Source organism: Gallus gallus, chromosome 5 (assembly GCF_016699485.2).
Source record: "Gallus gallus isolate bGalGal1 chromosome 5, bGalGal1.mat.broiler.GRCg7b, whole genome shotgun sequence".
Classification (NCBI taxonomy): domain Eukaryota; kingdom Metazoa; phylum Chordata; class Aves; order Galliformes; family Phasianidae; genus Gallus; species Gallus gallus.
Window position 1 is genome coordinate 4,026,516 of NC_052536.1, and position 19,526 is coordinate 4,046,041.

At 39.2% G+C, this 19,526-nt stretch overlaps 1 long non-coding RNA gene and 1 other non-coding gene across 2 annotated transcripts; one reads left to right on the forward strand and one right to left on the reverse strand.

Moving 5' to 3' along the window:
• Positions 1-466: 466 nt before the first annotated feature.
• On the reverse strand, positions 467-17,793 carry LOC101751437. The gene is made up of 4 exons (XR_003075452.2): positions 8,824-17,793; positions 7,753-7,902; positions 6,408-6,671; positions 467-5,466 (listed from the first exon to the last, which is right to left on the reverse strand). It is a non-coding gene; the product is annotated as an uncharacterized LOC101751437 (long non-coding RNA).
• Positions 17,794-17,999: 206 nt separating this feature from the next.
• Positions 18,000-18,092, forward strand: MIR1760 (microRNA 1760). The gene has a single exon (NR_035261.1). It is a non-coding gene; the product is annotated as a microRNA 1760 (primary transcript).
• Positions 18,093-19,526: the final 1,434 nt, after the last annotated feature.

The window sequence follows — 19,526 nt, forward strand, 5'->3', positions numbered from 1 at the left end:
ATTCTATTATATTGTAAATTGAGACTAAGATGCTTTATTCAACTCTAAGCTACCAGTAAGAGAAATCTTGTAGAGCTAATCCTACTATGAAGAACTTAAAATATTTTTCAACATATACTTCTGCATATCTGTGTAGAAAAACAAGATGAAATGATTACTAGTCTAAACATAAATGACATAAAACATATTGTGTCCTCTTTTCCATGTATCCAGCTTCAAAGCCACGGGCTTGCCTCTGGAGGTAGAGGGTAACTTGTTGATGAAAATGTAATGTCGTGGGCTGGTATTCTCAAGTCTGAATTTGAAAGTTCAGCTGAGTCAGAAGCTGCCCAGACATTTACTAGGAAGGGAAATCATCAGGCATATATCATTTTCACTGGTCATTGGCATGGAAGTCGGCAAAGCAAGGCTTCATTTTATGAGCCTGAAGGAGAAATGGTAGAACCACCACTCTAATAAAATTGTTTATTCTTTCTCTATATAAAAGTCATTCAGATAGAAAAAAAGTCAAATTGAGGCAGTACATTCAAATTCTTTCTGTTTATTGCACAGAAATTATTTTGATAAAGGAAATGTACATTCAATATATTCAGCTGTATCAACAATGCTGCTAATTTGGGAATAAAATGACTTTCAGACTTCAGTAATAATACTGATGCTTCCTTTCTCTCTTGTAATCAGACGTTCTGACTGCAGCAGTATATGTAACTAAACAAGATTAGTTTTGTCATCTCTGATATTATTGATGAGTGTCCAAGTTCCCTTTAAGTATGACACTTGTAACTTTTACTCACATTATTTCATTACCTGTAATGGAGGATAATTGGAAACAGGAACAAATGGTAGATTTTGATTCTTTTTTTGAAACAGACTTTATCATGACAGCCACTTTATTTTAACATCATCTTTTAACATGAAATCATTGTGCTGAACATTACTGAAAAGTGCCTTGTGAAGGAACAATTACCCAGAGCAAATGGATTTCTAAGCAGATTCAAAGAGAAAGATAACAACAAGCAGCAAAATGTACATTAGTGAAATAAAGCTAAATCAAATAAGGATTAGAAGAAGCTGAATGATCCTCAAATAATGCAGTATTCTAATTGCTTAATTAAAAAAAGATTTTCATGCCCAAGAGATTGTGTTGTATTATAGCTCAGCAATAGGACACATGAGGTAGAATAACAGGGTCTTTTTATGTCCAATAAAAAGCACCTCTAGGTGCTACTGTAACACAGATAATGAAAATGAGGGCCATTTTAGCAGCAAGAGAATCTCACAGGGATGGCCTATCTGCCAGTACTGCCTTGACCTGCCTGGGGGGAGCAGGGCCAGACAGCAGCCCCGCTTGTGACATTGGGATACCAGCCTTGGTACAATCCAGCCAGGGGTTCTGTGCAGAGTACAAGACCTATCAACTTGGATTTGTAGGCTTTTGTGCTAATGAAATCAATCTCCAGATATTATTATCAACATCAATGTGTTGCACAGGTGTCCAAGGTCTTGAAACTTGATTGGGTGAATTGCAGTGTTAAGCAGGTGTTTATTAAATTGTCATACAGCTGAGGAAAGGGCTGGAAAGATTCTTTCATCTAGTCTAGAACCAGCCTTCTCACTGCACAGGTCATTTCACTTCTTCTTTCCCTCAAAATTGGTCTTATTCCTGTTGGAGAGAGCCTTACTTTTGACAGTAACCATTGTCAGCACACATAGTAACTATATATATATTTATATTTTAAATGGAACAGAAGTACTTTGTGTAATAGAATCTCCTAAATTCTTACGAATTTTCATCACACTAGCCCAAAGTGCATAATCCATCTATAATAACCATAGACTCAGCTCCAAATCCTGCTGCTGCACACCACCTGGGAAGCCCTGCTGTCTGAAATAAGACTAACATAGGCACTGCACACTGCTTAGTGAGAGAATGACACTTTTGCAGTGTAGTAGGTGAAATGCAGAGAAGATAAACTATTGATACTGTGGATAATTAGAGGAGTCTTGTCCCTTTTTGTGCCCCATATGTCTGCCCCTCCCTAGCAGAGAAAGGTAAAGCTCCAGCCTCCTTTTGATGTCTTGAAAAAGGGAAGGCTGGGGTCAGGCACAGGAAAGATTTAGGTAGAAAATGGTTCTTATAGCATATCGCACAACAAAACTTTACAGAGTAAATTCATCAGAGTGTAGGGCAACAGCCTGTTCAAAGATTTATCATTTCTGAGTGAGACTTTTGCCTCACAGGAGAGTGTTGTCTAATGATTAAGGATTCACTCTCATTAGCCTTGTATCAAAACACCTACACCTTCCAAAACAAAACATCTGACTCAAGGGCAGGCAGTTGCAAATTTAAGCTCCAACATCAGTAATGAATGAAGACATAGCCTCTGTGATCTTGTTTTGACTTACCAGCTACTGTAAAAGAAGATGACCAGTTCACCAGCCAGCTCTGTCATGATCTTTTGAAGGAGGTTTTCCTGAAAGACAGCTGGATCTTACTGAAATCATGAGAATCAGCAGGCCACATCATGTCCATGTGATCTTGGCCCAAGTTAACCAAGAAAAAAATGTCAAGAGACTCTTTATAGGCACGTCATTGCAAGATTGAAACATAATTAGAGATTGGAATTGATGGCGATGAAAGTCCCATTGTGAAGGAGAAGGTTGTATCCTGAAGGAGAAGGTGGGAAACTGCCAAACCAAAGAAACTCCAGAGATTCGTGCAGCTGGCTTAAACGGAGCTAGGTTTTTACACTCACCATTAAATCACACAAAACAGCTGCTCTACAGACATAATCGGGAAGTGTTAGTATGTGCTTTTTAAATTAGGCTTTGAAATACATTGTAAAACTTCAGACACTAACATTCAAAACACTGATTATTCAATCACAGTGAAATCATATTCACTTCTAACAGAAAATGTTTTGTTTGACATGCCAGTTCTAGGCTTCTGTGTACTTGGCTATGTTGATCCTTGTGAAATTACATGTATTAGATGTTTAAATAACACACACCAGATTACCTAGGAATTGGAAAGCATTGTTTGAAAATGAATTTCTGACTACAAAAGGCTGAGCTGTGTTGGCAGGCATCTTTGAATTTGACAACTGATGTGCAGAGAGTGGAAGCAAAACAATATTTTTTCTTGGGGGAGATTCTCTAAGGGAGCTCCCAAACAGCTTTACAAAAATAACAAGAGCAACAAAGAAGTGCCTACAGCTCATTATCAATGTGAAAGCCAAAAGATCTTAATTAGAATCTAATGTCATTGCTGCTTAGTTTACAGTGGCTTGAAGACATCCTTACCAACATGAATGTATAAAGTACGGAGAACTTTTTGCACGTCTGTAGGGAGGAAAGGAGCAAGAGAGTTTGCTGAGGACCTTCTCAGCAGCACTCAATGTCATGCATGACCAGCTCAGCTTACTTAGCTGAAAGTATCTTACTTAAATAATGTGATGCTCTTTGCTGACTTCTATATCTCTGACCACACATATAAGCATTTATGCAAAAATTGGGTTCTAAAATAAATTCATTTTGATCATATGAATGGATGTAACATGTTGAAATGACATTTCTATAGCTCTTGTGCTAATCGAGAGAGGATGGGAGAGAGAGAAAAGGAACAGGGACAGGTTTGTCTACTATTACTCAAGATTATTACAACTGTCTTCCTCTTTTCCTTCCCTTAACCCTCCCATGCTACCAACCTAAGTAACTACTCCCCTGAGAGATAAGGATGACTCACTTGTTTCTAACATTTTAAAACTGCATATATTTATATTTGAAACCTGCAGAATCTCTGAAGTCCAAAATTCCATGAAAGTGCTCTGATCTCCTGGAAGATACTTTCCTCCCTTACTGGTCTTCTCAGATTTTAGTGTAATCGTGGCACAAAAATGAGTTTTAACTATTTTTAATTTAGCAGACTGTTGAATGTATAAAGACAGCATTCTGAATTTTTACCTACTGAAACATTTTTTTTCTACACTGTTTCAGGGGATCTTGCTAAATTAACCCTTATATGTTCCTTGATATCTCTCTATTGAGCTACTACAGTAAAGTGTCACCTCCTGATCAGTGGTGTTCACATGCATGGGCAGTAATTCATCTTCACACCTTATTCCACTATAAAATTTATTCAGCTGCTTTGTAAGTGAAGAATTTTTAGGGAAATTAATACAATATACTGGTTCTAATAAACTACATGAAAAAGTTTCAATGAATTCAAACAGAAAACTCATCTGGAAAAAAGAGTACAAGAAAAAATGATGTTTTGATATTAATAATAAAGGCTCTGCTAGTTATTTGCCATTTAAAAATCTCTTACACATGTACATCCGTTACAGGGATAGGCAATCTGCTCTCCATTGCAAGCTTTGGTAAGCAAGGAAAAATTGTTGCTTAGGATAATTCCTCACCTTGTGCTTAACTCATACACAAATAGTAAACTCTGTAATAATGTCAGTAGATAGTAATTAAAAGAAGAAGAGATCTTGTTTTGGACATCTTAATCCCACTTAAGAATTGTGGAGGATGCTAAGCTTAAAAAGACAGTTCTCAAAAGTCTGATTTTATATAATAAAAATGCCAGTCTTTGCCCACTAAGCTTTTGTCCTTTTGACTCATTTGTGACTCACAGCTCTGCTTCTGCCTTTCTGCAGAAATACGCTCTTCTGTGTGGAGCTGAGCAGCACAAGCTGAGAAGGAGATGGGGGGCCCTTCCTTCCTTTCTTACAATTCTTGATGCTCAGAGCAATCACTAGAAGATAAGGCATGAGTATAATAGGTTTCAAACTATGAATTACACCCTCTAGGCTCCATACATTAGCCTGGAGCATCCTCAAAAGGCTAAGAGAGAGCTTCTGTGAAAGAGCGGGATGATCTCTTTCTCTTAAATAAACATGAAGATTACCTGGGAAACAGATTGTACAGGAACAGCTTAGAGCAAAAACTTAGGTGGTCTCAATTCCAACCATGTTAGAAGGAGTTGTTCATGTTATTTTTCCCCTTTAAAAGGTTTTTGTCACTCAAGGGGTTGTCTACTATGAAATAGAGGTGGGCTGCTGGGACCCTTAAACAGGTTCTGGACTCCATCGCTCAGGGAGCAAATGCCCAATGTCCTGAACTCCACATGTAATTTTTCCAAAGATCAGATATTCAAGGATATCAAAATGGATCAGATGTCGGCATTTTTCATAATGCAAAGCATCAGCTGCAGTATTTCTTTTCAAGTATCCTGTCGCTGTTGTTCCTTCTCAAAGTAGTGACTAATAGGCAGTGGCCATCAACATGAATTAACTTGATATTGTGGCAGCTCTCAAGAGGTGCTCCAGGAAGATTCCTTGCAGATAGAGCAGCACTAAGGCACTAAGGAAAGTCATCCATTGTTGTAAAGCCGTCTGACAAGTGATTTGGACTGCTTATTTACATTGCTTTGTGTTGTTTCAACATATGCCTCTGAATGAACTGAGAAGAGAAAAACAAAAACAGAGAAATACATGTTATTTTTAACACAATTTTCTCTGTGCTTCAGAAATCATGTTGGAGATCTTTCTCATGTAACGAGATATTGATTCACTCCATCAAAAGTTTGTTGTGCAGCCAGATAGAAAACTTGAGGCAAGGTACTATTCCCTGAAAAGACACTGGTCCAGGAATTTGGCTGCTGGCATTACAACACCAAAGATTTTTGTATGTCTTCACATGATACTCTGATACAACTTTAGAGCAACTCTGGGATGGGTTTTGTGAACTTTTTGGGTGAAGTGGTATTTAAGTCTTTCTAAAATGTAAATACAAGTACTTCAGAGAAATTTAATTCACAAGGTATATCACAAGCAAAAATAAGGCTTTATTATATTTTATACAATATAAAAGGATTGTATTGCCAAAAGCACTGTATCTACAGTTGAGTTTGATTCCCACTGGGACTTGGTTCTCCATTTCGATGAGGTTTCAAAATCCTCAACACGGTGACTGGTTTGTTGTCTGTTTGAGCTACTGAATGCCCAACAGCACATCCGGTAGCAAGTACTCTGGGACTGCAGTACTGTGTGAAGACAGAGCTGCAGCAGCAGCTGAGTAGAAGAAAGCTCTGTTTAGCTCATTTTTTAAGAAGTAAGAACTGATATACACTTTTAGCCTGGGCTTGAAGATAAAAAAAAATAACAGGACAAGAAACAAAATGAAACCTGAGACCTACAGTCAAAATTATCATTGTTTGGAGATTGAAGAAACGTAAGAGAGAACACAGTGATGAAAGATACGCAAAGAGCATTTTAAAAATAATTATTACTTAGAGAAAGATGATATTTCAAAAGCAGCAATGGGTCTAAATTGCATAATCTCTATTTCATATGGATTGACAGAAGGATCTAAATTAGTCAGTAAAATGGCTCCATAGTTACCTTGGAATGATGCAACTTGCTTATTTGCATTAAAAAGTCTAAAATTCTTTTGCATTTCCAATGTCCCATGGTCAAATCCATATTCAAGCACTTTTTTTTCTTCTGTATTTTCATATTATTAGAAGTTACACCCCTATCTTAAACACATCGCTTTTCAACAAATTTTTGTCTTGGAAAACGGCCTTTCAAAATTGGAGGAGTTGGGAAGAGTTTGGAATTCCTCTCTAGGGTCATCCAGTTTTCTAGAGACACGGAAGCTTAGAACTGAGAAGAAAATATGAAAAAACAGTATTTCCAATACAATAAAATTCAAAGGTTTTTAAATAATGTAGAAATATTTCATTCAGATACCAAAACAAAAAATGTTAAAAAGATGCACAGCTGTTTACTACACAAATGCATGATATTAATTTTTAAAAAACATGCATGGCAATGAAACTAAGAAAAAAACTCCTTGAGAAAGTTTGTATCAACTTTTTAACTGTTCTTTTGTATGACTTTTTATAAATAATTATGTGATGTAATTATGAAAAATAAATAAGTTTTTTTTTTCTACGACTAAAAGGAAGCACTGTGAGTCAGAAGATCTGGCTGTGGCCCCAGATATGTCCTATGATTAATTGTCCTGGATTCATCCTTTGTACATCAGGATACTTTTTTTCTCTAAAATGGGGATATTTATCAAACTCAGAATAGTTTAGGTTTCAGACAGCAGTCCAGATTCTTAATGTGTAGTAGCTAAGATCCTCCCTGAGCACTGTTTGGGGTGCACGGGGGTGAAACTGAATTCATGTATTTTTTAAATGGTAAGAGATGATTATTGTTAAAACAGTTGTCTCCTTCCAATTGATTCCTTAGGCAATTTAGTATACATTAGAAGAGTAGGAAAAGAAAGTTTTCAGTTTCCTACAAAAAAAAAAAAAAAAGAAAAAAGATGTTAATTTCATTTTCAGAACACCTCTTGCAGATGCACTTATTGTACATTCAGATCACGGTACAGAGAATACCTTTCTGTAAGCTTTTTTTTTTATTATAGTTTTTCACCTGACTCAAGCCATCAGTGCCCAGCAGCCACCCTGCACCTCCACCCTCAAACAGTTACCCCAAGGTGGCTGCAAACTAAACTGCTCCAGGATGGAATTTGGCTGAGCAGTAGTATTTGTTTTGCTGGGCACAGTGCAATGGAAAACCACCTCTTCTGCCCAAGCAGCAGGAATGATCACCCTTGTATGCTGCAATGCACAATAATGCCTCAAAATATATATAGTAAATGCCATTCTTGAAATGTATTTGACCACTAGAACTTACAAAGCAAAGTAAATGTAAATACCAAGTGAGAACTCACCTAGGGGATGATGCATCCTGGAACAGCCTCTGAAGGTGCCAAAGGGCAATCGTGTCTTCTTTTGAGTGCTTTCTGGAGCAAAAAGGTAGGTGCTGCATCTGCACTGTCTCCTGTCAGGGGTATTGCACACAGTGGGCACTATTCACACCTCTATATTAATGGGATTAGTAAGAGAGGGAACAGGAACATACACATTTTATCACATCTTAACTCTGTGACATAAACAGATTTTTTTTTAGTAGCATATTTCTGCTCATGTTCAGTGTTAGCTGCCTGCTGGTAAGGAATATATCATCTAGTATTAGTTATTTGAAGACAAGTTTCTTTGTAGGTGTTGAATTAAGTTTCAATTGGAAATCAGAGCTTTTCATAGCTATGAGGGAGTTTAATTTAATGTATAGGATGTGTATAAAGGTCATAAGAGAAAAAAAATGAGGATTATGTAGATTATGTATTATTTATGGATATGGAGGGGAATAAATATTCATAATTCAAGGAAAACAGATAACATGGGGCTAAGTTATTGAGTGTTGTCTACCAAGAAAAAAAAGAAAATTCTTTTTAAATGAAGAGAGATTATTCCTTCCCGTATGTGTAAAGACAAGTTAGAAAAGTGTGATTTGTTTGACTGTGACTCATCCCTTCAACATTTGACGGATATGAATCAGATGACCTTCCCCTGGGAGCATATGCTGAAAACAAACTCAAGTTTCTGATTGTTTAGAAATCTTCAAAGATAGTTCATATAGTCAACACGATCATCTTCATTTAGGGCTCATCTGTTTTTGTTGCTTTTTCCTTCCCTTATCAACCACAGTAAAAAAGTACTTTCCCCTTATAATGACTTCTCTAATCTGGAGTGAGAAAAGTACTTAACAAATGATGCACTGGGCCAGAGGATGGGTAACCAAAGGAGGATGACTCCAGCTGAGCGCCTTCATGGCTGACATGACACCACTGTGCCAAAAGAGGAACATCCTGGGGCACTGAGTCTGTGCAAGAACACTTGAACAAACCAGTAAATTATCCCATGAAAAGGTCCATGAACTGACAATCAGACAAGTCACTCACCAAGAAGATCTCCCTGGAAACCTTTTTTCACTTTTATGAAATGTTCTCCATCCACCTTATGGATGATGACGAAGTTGATTTATAATCACTCCAGTTCCTCTGAAGCATTTAACTGACCTTGGAATGATGTCAAAAGGTCAGAGCAAAGAAGCTGCCAGCAATGAAAAAACATTCTTTTTATTTCCACAGTTGCTGTTCTGTCTTTTACACTTTCTGAAAGTCAGCCTACCCTAGTCAGTAAGTCTGATTGCAAGTCAGCCACAGCAAATTCGACACTTGACTTCAGATGTCCCACAGCAGTGAAGAATGCAGCTGTGGGCTTGAAGAAGTCCACAAGAAGAACAATTTCCATTTGATAGCCATTCGTGAGCACTACCATGTGATTACTCATCTCTGTCTGCCTCTAGATATATGTCTTGCAGAGGAGGAACTAAATCTTGACTGTTCTAAGAACTGTAGAAGACTTTCCAGTCCCATCAATGACATTTTATATCTTCTTAGTCATCAGACAGCATTTAGCATTAGTTAGCTCACTTTAAAAATGGAGATCTCCAGAAACTGTGGAACCCAAGCAGACTTTTTGCCACCATAAATGGATTTTATACAGTAAATTATGAGAACGCTTTTCATTGTGGTTGCAGAAAAGTGAAAAACAGTAATACAAATAGCACTATGAGAAACATGTAGAGCTATTGAATGGGAGTTTTCAGTGGTACACAGGCAGGGGAACGGAAAAACCTTGCTTGTACTTACCACTGCCAAAGCATACCACAGAGAACCGTGGGATCCATGCAGCATTTGGGCATGCTACAGTTCCTATGGAGGTTCACTTGGCTCTACTCATTGACAAATATATTGTACAACCTGATTTTGGCCAAAGTTTGGCGTAATTACATGTCTGTAGTCGTCTGAAAGGTGAAACACAGAGTAGGAAGAAGAATTAAGAGCTGTACAGACCCAGCGATAATAGGATGCAAAGAAAATAGAGCTATCTTCATTAATATCTGACCACAGGATGGCCTGGGCTGTATCCTCACTCCCACATCCCTTCAGAGAAATATTCCTTCTCCGGGGTATTTTAAACTGAATGGAATAAAATACCAGCAGAGATGCTCTGAGAAACAGCCTTCTAACGGGAATGAATGGCAGATTTCTTCATTGAGATTGATGAAAACAGGAGAAAGATTTACCTTTAATAATGAAGTGCAAAAATGCTGGTTAATGAATTATGCCAACAAAACTACAGAGCTTTTTCAGAAATGAGAGAAAATGCTGTTAGTTATTCATCTATGACGATCCATTCTAGCACAAATCCCAGAGTCTCACTTTGTTAGCTCCATCTCCTCTCCTTTCTGGCAGATTCTAGAGGTGGTGCCTCAGCACATTGCTGGAAGCTAGTGATGTCCCACAGGAAGCTGAGAAACTGAGTGCAATAAAAGATGGGGAAATGTATATAAATAATTTACAGCCAGAATAATGTGAGGAAACTCCATAGACTAAGATTCGGGAAATTCAGAGGTAACAAACTGATGGAAGGGTAGTATATTAGATGACTGTTTTCCCTTCCTTACCTTTCAGAACACTGTGTTCATTTTCTGTGCTGTTCACCTTTTGCTGCCTCCCAGTGCACGGCACAGAGAAAGACTAACATTTTTGATAATGACAAAAACATCCTTTAAGAACCTACCAAGAGAAGACCATCATCTTATAGATAGCAGAATCTTGCTTATTAAATAGAATATATTGTACAACATTTATTTATATGCAAAAACTAACCATAGGTTAAACATTATTTTTGCATTTGGTTAACATAACAGCATCTATAACTGCACCTTTCCAGTAAAATGCTATCAATACAAAAATGTGAAGGCTCACTACAGAGGCAAGTTTCACACAGTTCACACTTGCATTTGGATTATGTGGATACAGGCTCGAGGAGGCAGCCACAAAACATACTACAGAGAACATGACAGTGTTCTCACTTCCCAGTTTAACCAACAAAAAGGAATAAGAGAATAGGTCCTCTCCCTTCACTTCTGCAGAATCTCCTGCTCCACAAACACAAATATTTGCTGCTTCCAGAAGATGTCTCTCCCTATCTCTCCCAGTCTTTTTGTCTAGGCTCTTAGCAATTCCTGTCTCTCTCTGGCAATTTGCTGAGTGAGCCTTGCAGTACCTACCTTTGTCAAGGATCTCTCTCTGAGCCCAACGATACATCCATACCTTCTTCTCCTAGTCTAGAGAAGTCCTTCTGGTTTAGCCACAGAGCTAGGGCTGGGGATTGCAAGGACAGCAAAAAAGAAGTAAAATAGAAGTGGACTTCATCATAAAATTGAAACATCTCAACAGATTACTACCAGGAGACTGATCACTTAATCCTTCCATAATTCTCACCACAGATGACATTCTTATTTCAGATGCACTGATGGCATCAGTGCTGCTTGAGACTACACATTAGCAAAGCTAGCATTATCCTGCCTCTGATATTGTCAAATTGTTACCAAATCATAGCAGCTGGCAAGGTTTTGACTTGAAAGGAGGTGGCACTCCTCCATACAATGCCCAGACAAGGGGACAGTGTGGAACGGGGACTTCTCAGGTATCTGTTAGTGCAACTGCAGTTTGGGAGCCTGTTCTCATTTTACCAGCTGCAAGAAGGGATGAAAACGCACTTCTACATCTATGCACACAGCTTTCTCTTACTGCCTACATGCTCAGAGAAACAACTTTTAGAGTGATAGGTTTAAATAATCTCTTGGGGAAGTCAGTGTAACTTTGTTATTGACCCATGAGGATGAGACAACAGAAGGAGCCCCATACTTGGCCATTTTGCTCTGCAATTCCTCCTCTCTTTCTTGTTTATACTGAAGCCCAGCTCCTTACTCATCTGAACACTCAGTAAGGCTGTATTTGCAGAAGAGTTTCTGGATTTAGCCTACAATTTGTTATGCAAACCCTCATGTTCGCACTCAGCACCCAAGAGTGGCTATCTTCACAACAAATAGTTTCCAGACATTAGCACAAATTGTTGGACTCCATCCTCTTCTTAAGTCCTGTACAGATGGCTTTGTAGTATGGACGATTACTAGTCTCTCATTTATTAGCAGGCACTAATAGCCTTGCCTGGCCATTCAGAAGGACTATGCTGAAGCATCCTCTAGAAGTGTAGTGAGAGTTACTCCTCCAATTTCTTCTTGGTAAGAAATAGATTGTTTCTTTCCCAGGAAGAATTTGCACCTCTCCCCACATCGGTAGGAAACTGAAGCTCATCCTGAGTCCTCAGTCATCAATCTTCAGCCCAATACATACCTTTGTGTCACCACTTAAATAGGTCTCTCCATCAGCCACCTGAAGCAGGGTGAGGGGATCAAGTTTATTTCTGCTCTATGAATAAGAAAATCATTAACCTCTCATTTCAATGGGTTGTAAAACTTGACATCTCTACCTCAGAGCAGTGCTGGACAAGCATGACAACTCTACTACTGCTGAGTAAGGTTCAGCACACAGACATTCTCTGTAGGTGAAATGTTAAACTGGTTTCCACAAGTTAAAGAGATAAATTGCCACTATTTATGTGTGACAGCAGTCTGGACAGCTAAATTCATATCTCTTCCACAGTCTTTAGCTTACACTCTTTTTTTTTTTTTTGTTCTTACTTTTTATTGAATATAAGAGCACAAGTAATTAAATACAATCACAGCTGAATCAAAGCTGGAACAAGGTCAATTAAAAAAAAAAAAAAAAAAACAGAAGGAAACCGACCTTGTTCCTACTCAGTCCTGGAGAGTGGGAAGATTTCTGTGCCTCCACCTACCTCTGCATTTGTTAACAAAGCCAAGCAAAATGGTCTCAACGGGGCCTTTTGCAAGTCAAAAGGCAGGTTTGATGTAGTGTGGAAGACTGCATTTACACAGCTTCTGACAGCACAGTTAACACAGCTCAGCAGGAGGATCTGCTTGACCAATGATACTGAAATGTCCACCACCACAAGCACAGGAGTGAAGTTGCTCAACAATGGGATCTAAAGTTATACCAGTGGACTGCAATTTTGATCCACATCACGAGGGTTAAGGGAGCAATCACTGAAGCCTGTGTCAGGTGGAAATACAGTACTGAAGATAGAAATAATACTATATTAAGGCTGTGTTAAGCTTGCTTAGAAAGAAGTTTGATGTGAAGTGTATAAACATGGTTAATGTTTAATAACGTAGATCTATAGTATTTGAAGGTATGAAACAATTGCAAGGTGACTCCAGAGGGCAAGAAGTTGGTTTACAGAGCTGAAGCCATGTCTAGACTGTCCAATAAAGGTGAACTCTTAACCAGAGTTAGTTGAGTAAACATTCTACTAAAGACAAAGCGCTTTGTAGTTTCCTGGTGGATTACTGGGCTGAAGTGAAATTTTTTGTGCTGTGAGGTTTTGACTTGACCTGTTAAACTGTGCAAAAATTTCAGCGTGCTTCACTGTTAGTATGTGGCTTATGTGAAGTTAAAAAAACCCACAGCTTTTCTCAAAAAGAAGACAATGCTCAATATGGAAGACAAGGAAGTAGCTCCTGCAGGGATTAATATGAGTGCTCATCTTCATTTTTAAACTGGAATTTGCTGGGTATTCTTAATCAGTTGCAAATTCCCATGAGTATGTGAGTTTTGTATGGGGCTAGTTTTGGAAAAAAATCTAGGCTTTATTTCCAGTTCTGTTGTCAGTTCAGAGACTACAAAGTCCTTTACAGATTAAATTTGCATTAGAGATTAAGGTGCCCAAACTTCCAGTTACAACGTTTCCTTGGACTTAAAGTAGCATATATGCTACCTATTCTGAAATAGCTTGCATTTATAGTATAGAATAGAGTAGAAGAGATTTATAGTAGAGAAGAGCAGAAGATGTTCCTACTACCACTAGTAGCTGGCACAGCCATGAAGATGTCAAACACTGCTTTGGCAACCTCTAGCTATGATTAGTATAGAACATGATAAGATGTTTGGCAACAAAGCAATGATACTGATATGCTGATCTGCGTAAAACTAAAAACATCAGTATTGCAACAAGGCATATTGTCAACAGAAATGCGACTGCAGCTAGCAGGGCTATACAAATGAATTTGTTCAATGTGAACCATGTCAGTCTAGAGTATTCAGGAATACCTACTCAGCAGGAAAAACGAGAGATGCCGTTTAAAAGTTCAGGAGTTCTAACAAGTAGAAGTGTTCAGTTCCTACTATTTCACTTCTAATTTCCCATACATTTTAGTAATGTTTTCCAGCTCTCTGAAACCCTGAGTGCCAAGTTTTTTTTTTTTTTTTTTTAATTTTAATTACGACTGACATTCTTATGGAATTCCTTAATTCTGGCACCTCAATTGAAACTTGAAGCAAAAGCACTCTGAGGCATGCCTCTAAACTACCTCATGTCAGCCCAATGGGTGCATCTCAGTGCTGTACATTCATGCTTTTCCAACCTGGAATTAGGAAAAAAAAAACAAACAACTACTCAAAAATGTAAGATTAATGGTTCCTCCCGCGAGGGACAGGCAGCCTCACTCCAACTTCTCATGTCCAGTTTATGTCCTAACATCTGTCATTTCTTTTTGTATAAGATCTCTATTCACCGAACCAGAGCTTTTATGTCAACTCGTACCATCCCGAATATTGCAACACCTTCCCAAGTGCAGCCTCACCCCACTGATCTCTACTCTGAGCATTCTACCAAGATAATTTTCCTGCCCTGCCTGCCTATGTCACTTCACCTGTGCACTGGTCATTCTGGCTAATCCTTTTACCTCGAGCCATTGCAGCAAACCTAAACTGTCCACTTTCGGCTCTAAGGACCCTCTATTTCCCTATCTGCTTTCATTTACTTAAAATCTATCTGCTGCCATTTACCACAAGGTATATTCTTTTTCATGACACTTATGAAAACAGAAGGCAGGCAGCTGATGTGCTTAACCCCTGCCCACTGTGCTGCCCAACACCGGCTTATTTCTTTGTGCACATATTGTGCCATCTTACATTACAAGCAGCCCTCACACTGGTTTTAGGTTCAGTTCCATGTTTAAAACACCTAGGCACTACAATCATAGAAAATATATGTAATAACAATAAATTATTTAAGAGAGTCTACTGTTAAGTAACTGGAGACTTCCAGTATACAAACTGATGCAGAAATGTGATAATAGGGAGCACTCTATCATTTATTGTAGACTAGCACAGAATGCAACTCTGATACTAACATTGTAGTGCAGAGTAAGAGTGAGTGGTTTTATGCTGTAATGCTTGTAAATCTTCTGAAAGTCTAGTAGAGAGGCTTCAGTAAAAACACAAAATGTTTGTTGCTGGTTCAAAACAGGCACCAGGTGGAAATACCTAGTTTGGTGCATTTTTATGTCCTGAAATAACCAACCTGTCTAGAATGCCAGATCAGAAAACTCAGGGATGCCCTCCCCCTGAGAAATGCATGGACCTGAACTGTGGCCAAACTCGGCTTAGCTGTACTTTCTGTTCACTGCATACTAATTTACCAAAATGAATAAACACAGTATTTTAAAAATCATTACTGTTGCTACAAATCTCTACAGAGGTTTTGACATGAAGCAATTTTCTAAATGTAAGTATATTTATTGCATAAGCCATAATGCTTTCAGAATGCTTATTGTGTTTGATGCATTCATCTCACCAAATTTTTCTTCAACAGCATTTGTTAAGGAAAACACCTCATCACTTTGGTAGAGAAGTGCATGTTTTTGTGTCTGGAACAGAGCTAATGGACTCCAAAGTGTTAGATATATTAATTACAGTAAAATCCTTCAGTCTTAAGTTTACTTGTCCAACCAGAGGACAAATACCTCACACTTCTTTACCATTTGACCCCTTTTTATACTCTGATGCTCATATTAACTCCATTGATTTGAGTGCTCATTTGGTAAAGAAAAACAAAGAAACCACACAAATGTACAAAAGGCAGAGGCTATATAGTTTTTAAGATTCTGAGCACTCAAACTCATCTTTAGCTTCTCAGCTGACATTTGGGTTTCAAACATTCACAGTATTTCTCAGATATTTGAAACTCAGGGATTATAGTTTGAATTAGAATTCTGTAGGGTATTAGGCTGAGAACAATTTCCCTTTGAAATACATTTATGTTGAAGCTATTAGGAAGCAACTTCAGTTGAGCTGCCTTCTGCTTTGCCAATTGGGAACTTGAACAATGCAATGATGATGATACTGAGATGATGCTTTACTTAAATCCAGTTAGGGTAAATTAAACTTGAAAGGAGAGAGCTATAGGATGCTGAGCCAAGTAATTTGCTCAAGGCACCGAGCAGTTAAATGAAACACCTGTTAGAAGTTCATGTTTGGTACTCTTTTACCTGTCTTTGTGGATGTGCCACTACGTCCTCTGTGCACTCAAGTAAAGTGGCATGCTGAGTGCTAGGGGTAAGGCAAGGGAGCCACAGCCTTGACTCATCTCATGGAGCAGAAACGTTACCTACACATACCCATCTGCATGAAACCAATTCCTCCTACTCATTAGTGTCAGAGCAGATTTTGGGAATCTCTTTGTGGATACAAATCAGGAACACTAGGAGCCCGCACCACTATGCACTGTGACAGGAGCTCAGAGTACGTGGGCTTGGGGAAATCATGGGCTGCCAGAGAAGACTGTGATAAGAGGATGTAGGCACTGCAATGCACTCATGCACTACAAGTGGGGATGGAGTGCTCCACTGCCTGCCCATCATGTAGCTGACAAAGCACAGTGCTGACCAGTGGCTTCCAGTCCCATGAGGAGCCACTGTAAGATCACAGCTCCTAGTAAACCAGAGATAATCATGCTTTGTAGAAAAGCAGCCAACGCATAGCCACACTCACCTGAAGCTGAGGAATAAAAATTAATCCCATGCCTGGAAATAAGCTACAGAAGTTTCTCACTTAGAATACATCAGGCTCAAAAATCCTAGAATAACAGACATAACAGACAACATGTACTGTAAGCAGTATCTAGACTGAAATCCACAAATTGTGCCTATAACTGTCATTAAGTGCAACTGGGTTTTTAAACAAATATTCCATGTAAAAACAGAGCAATAAATGACTTATAAAATGAAAACAAAGATCAGAATGGTAGCAATCGTTGTAGCTCCTTATGTCTTTTATTTACATTCCTCTCTATGTGCCGACATATGTGCACATATGCAGATACTCAGCCCCTACATTTATATGCAGTTATGCTCCAATTCCCATCTAGCCAATGGAATTGCATTTCTAAATAACAAGAGTAAGCAGTTTCAATCAAATCAAGTCTTTCATCTGAACTGCTGGAGAGATTATATGGGCACTGTTGAAAGGCCATGAATATTTTTCTTCTTTTTCATAGCCTTTTTCCACCCAGCTATCGTGGTTCTGCTTACACAAGAGTCCCCTTTCTCCACACACACTAGACTTGCAGAGGCCTGCTCTGCTTTCCAAGAATATGCACTACTGCAGCCGTCATCCCTCACATCCCACACCATAGGTTTAGAGATCCTTCAGAGGATAAAGCACTGCCAATAATTTATTCAGTGTAGTCTTCTGAAGTCCTTCCAGTCTTCTGAAGACCTTACACTCTTCTTCAGCAGCCAGGATTTCCCCAAGCCCACAAACTCCATGTACTATGTGGCTGACATATTGTGGCCCAGACCTTACATATGGTATTTTGGTTATCACAAACCTACAATAAAACATTTCTGCATGCACAATTCACCCCAGAAGACCACCTTATAATTGAGCAGCACAGGAGAACCTTAGTCTCTTATTGCTTCTTTCATGTTAAGTTAACTAACATTAAATTATTAGCTTACCAGATCAAGTTTCTCTCACTTTCATAATTCACAAAGGTTCAACTTGCAGGGAAAAAACAAAAACATGAAATTTGTTTGAGGAATCCTGAGGAGGCCTGAATGTGAATGAAGACATCAGGAAAAGCTACTCTGAGGCCCATCTCACATTAGTGTCCCTGCAGACTCACCCACCAAAAACTCTAGGAGAGTCTAGCAAAAATTGGATAAAGTTTAATTACTCATTTGATATGCCATAATTGAGCCATGAAAAATGGTACAACAGCAACAGAACTGCAGCTTATTGCACTCTAGACAGGACTTGTTTGCATGGGAAAGGATAACGTACAGCTATATGAATACTGCAGTATGCTGTTATGGTATCAGTCTAACAGCAGGTGTGGCATAAACACATACCTCCTGTCTGACTGATTTATTGTCTCAGAATACCGTGCAAAGAAAGGGGATCACAGGAGCACGTGGAGCACTCGTATCACAGAAATGAATTGTGCGTGAGAGCAGCAAAAAGCATTTGCTGTTTTGAAACAGTACACCAAGAAGCAGCCATGCCTGCCATTGTGTAGATAATCAGAGCCTCTTCCCAGTAATGGAGATCTTGGCTCACTTTCCCTGGGTTGGAGGAGGGTGACATCTGAAAGCTGGTAAGCAAAGCTATCGCACAACCCAACATGCAGGTTCCATGCAGCACTAGGGTCAGAGCCGATAGCCTCCAACACTTGTGTCCTGCTGCCTGCTCCAGTTACATGCACATCTGAGCTCTGGAGCAGGAGGCAGGGGAGCAAGGGGATTCTTGCAGTGCAAGGCAGACGGGCAGGTTATAGGTCACCTGAAAGCATTTCATCAGCTGAATATCTCATATAAATGAGAGCCTGGTTTTGAGAAATATTTGTCCTCTGCTTTTTTAGAGACTGACTCCCACACAACATAGCGATGCTCTGTTGTTACATATCAGTGCTGCAGGCAAAAGCTTTGCCACAGAGGTGAGGAACGTCATGTCAGACAAACATTTCTAATGCACGGCCCTGCTTTTTTAGTGCCAGCAGCTAAAACATCCCTTTCAGCTGTGAGGGAGCGAGGGCAGGGCCCCATCAATGCTTCCAACATGCACAGAATACCATGCTCCCCATCAGACACATCCCTAGCCAAGGATGTCCCAGTGCCCTTCCTCTTGGCTTTCTATATAAGAATAAGGAAACTTGGGCTGAAACACTTGCACTTCATGTACTGGAATTTTGAGAATGGAGACCTTCCTTTAGACCACAGAGGGAGACCCAGGTTGGATGTTAGGAAAAATTTATTCTCAGAACTAGTGGTGAGGCACAGGCACAGGTTACCCAGGGAGGGTTTGGAGTCACCATCCCTGGAGGTGCTCAAGAACTGTGGAGATGTGGCACTGAGGGACATGGTATAGAGTGGTCACAGCCATAGGCTGACAGGTGGACTAGATGATCTTAGAGGTCGTTCTAAACTTAATGATTCTGTAGCTCTCTGAAGGCCATCATTCCTGCAGCCAGCCAAGCTTACTGCACCATCAGACTCTGCCTGATGCCAGCAGAGAGCCAACTGTTGGCACTGCAGAAAAGCTCCTCCCAGGCTACAGGATCTACATTTGAGAGATTCTGTGCACAGTGCTTACATCATGTTAACACAAAGGCTTTATTTTGTCCACCTCTTTCTAGAGATTCAGCCCTAGCTCCAGTATCTTGTTAAACATTGCCAGGAGGTTAGCACTATGTCTTCTACACTGAAACAGAAAATAGATTTGTTGTTGAATGCTAATCCTAAAAGAAATGAGATAGTGCCACTTTAGCCACCTTGGGAGTATCAGATGCTAAGGTGTTGTAATGAGCAACCAATACCTGTCATCCG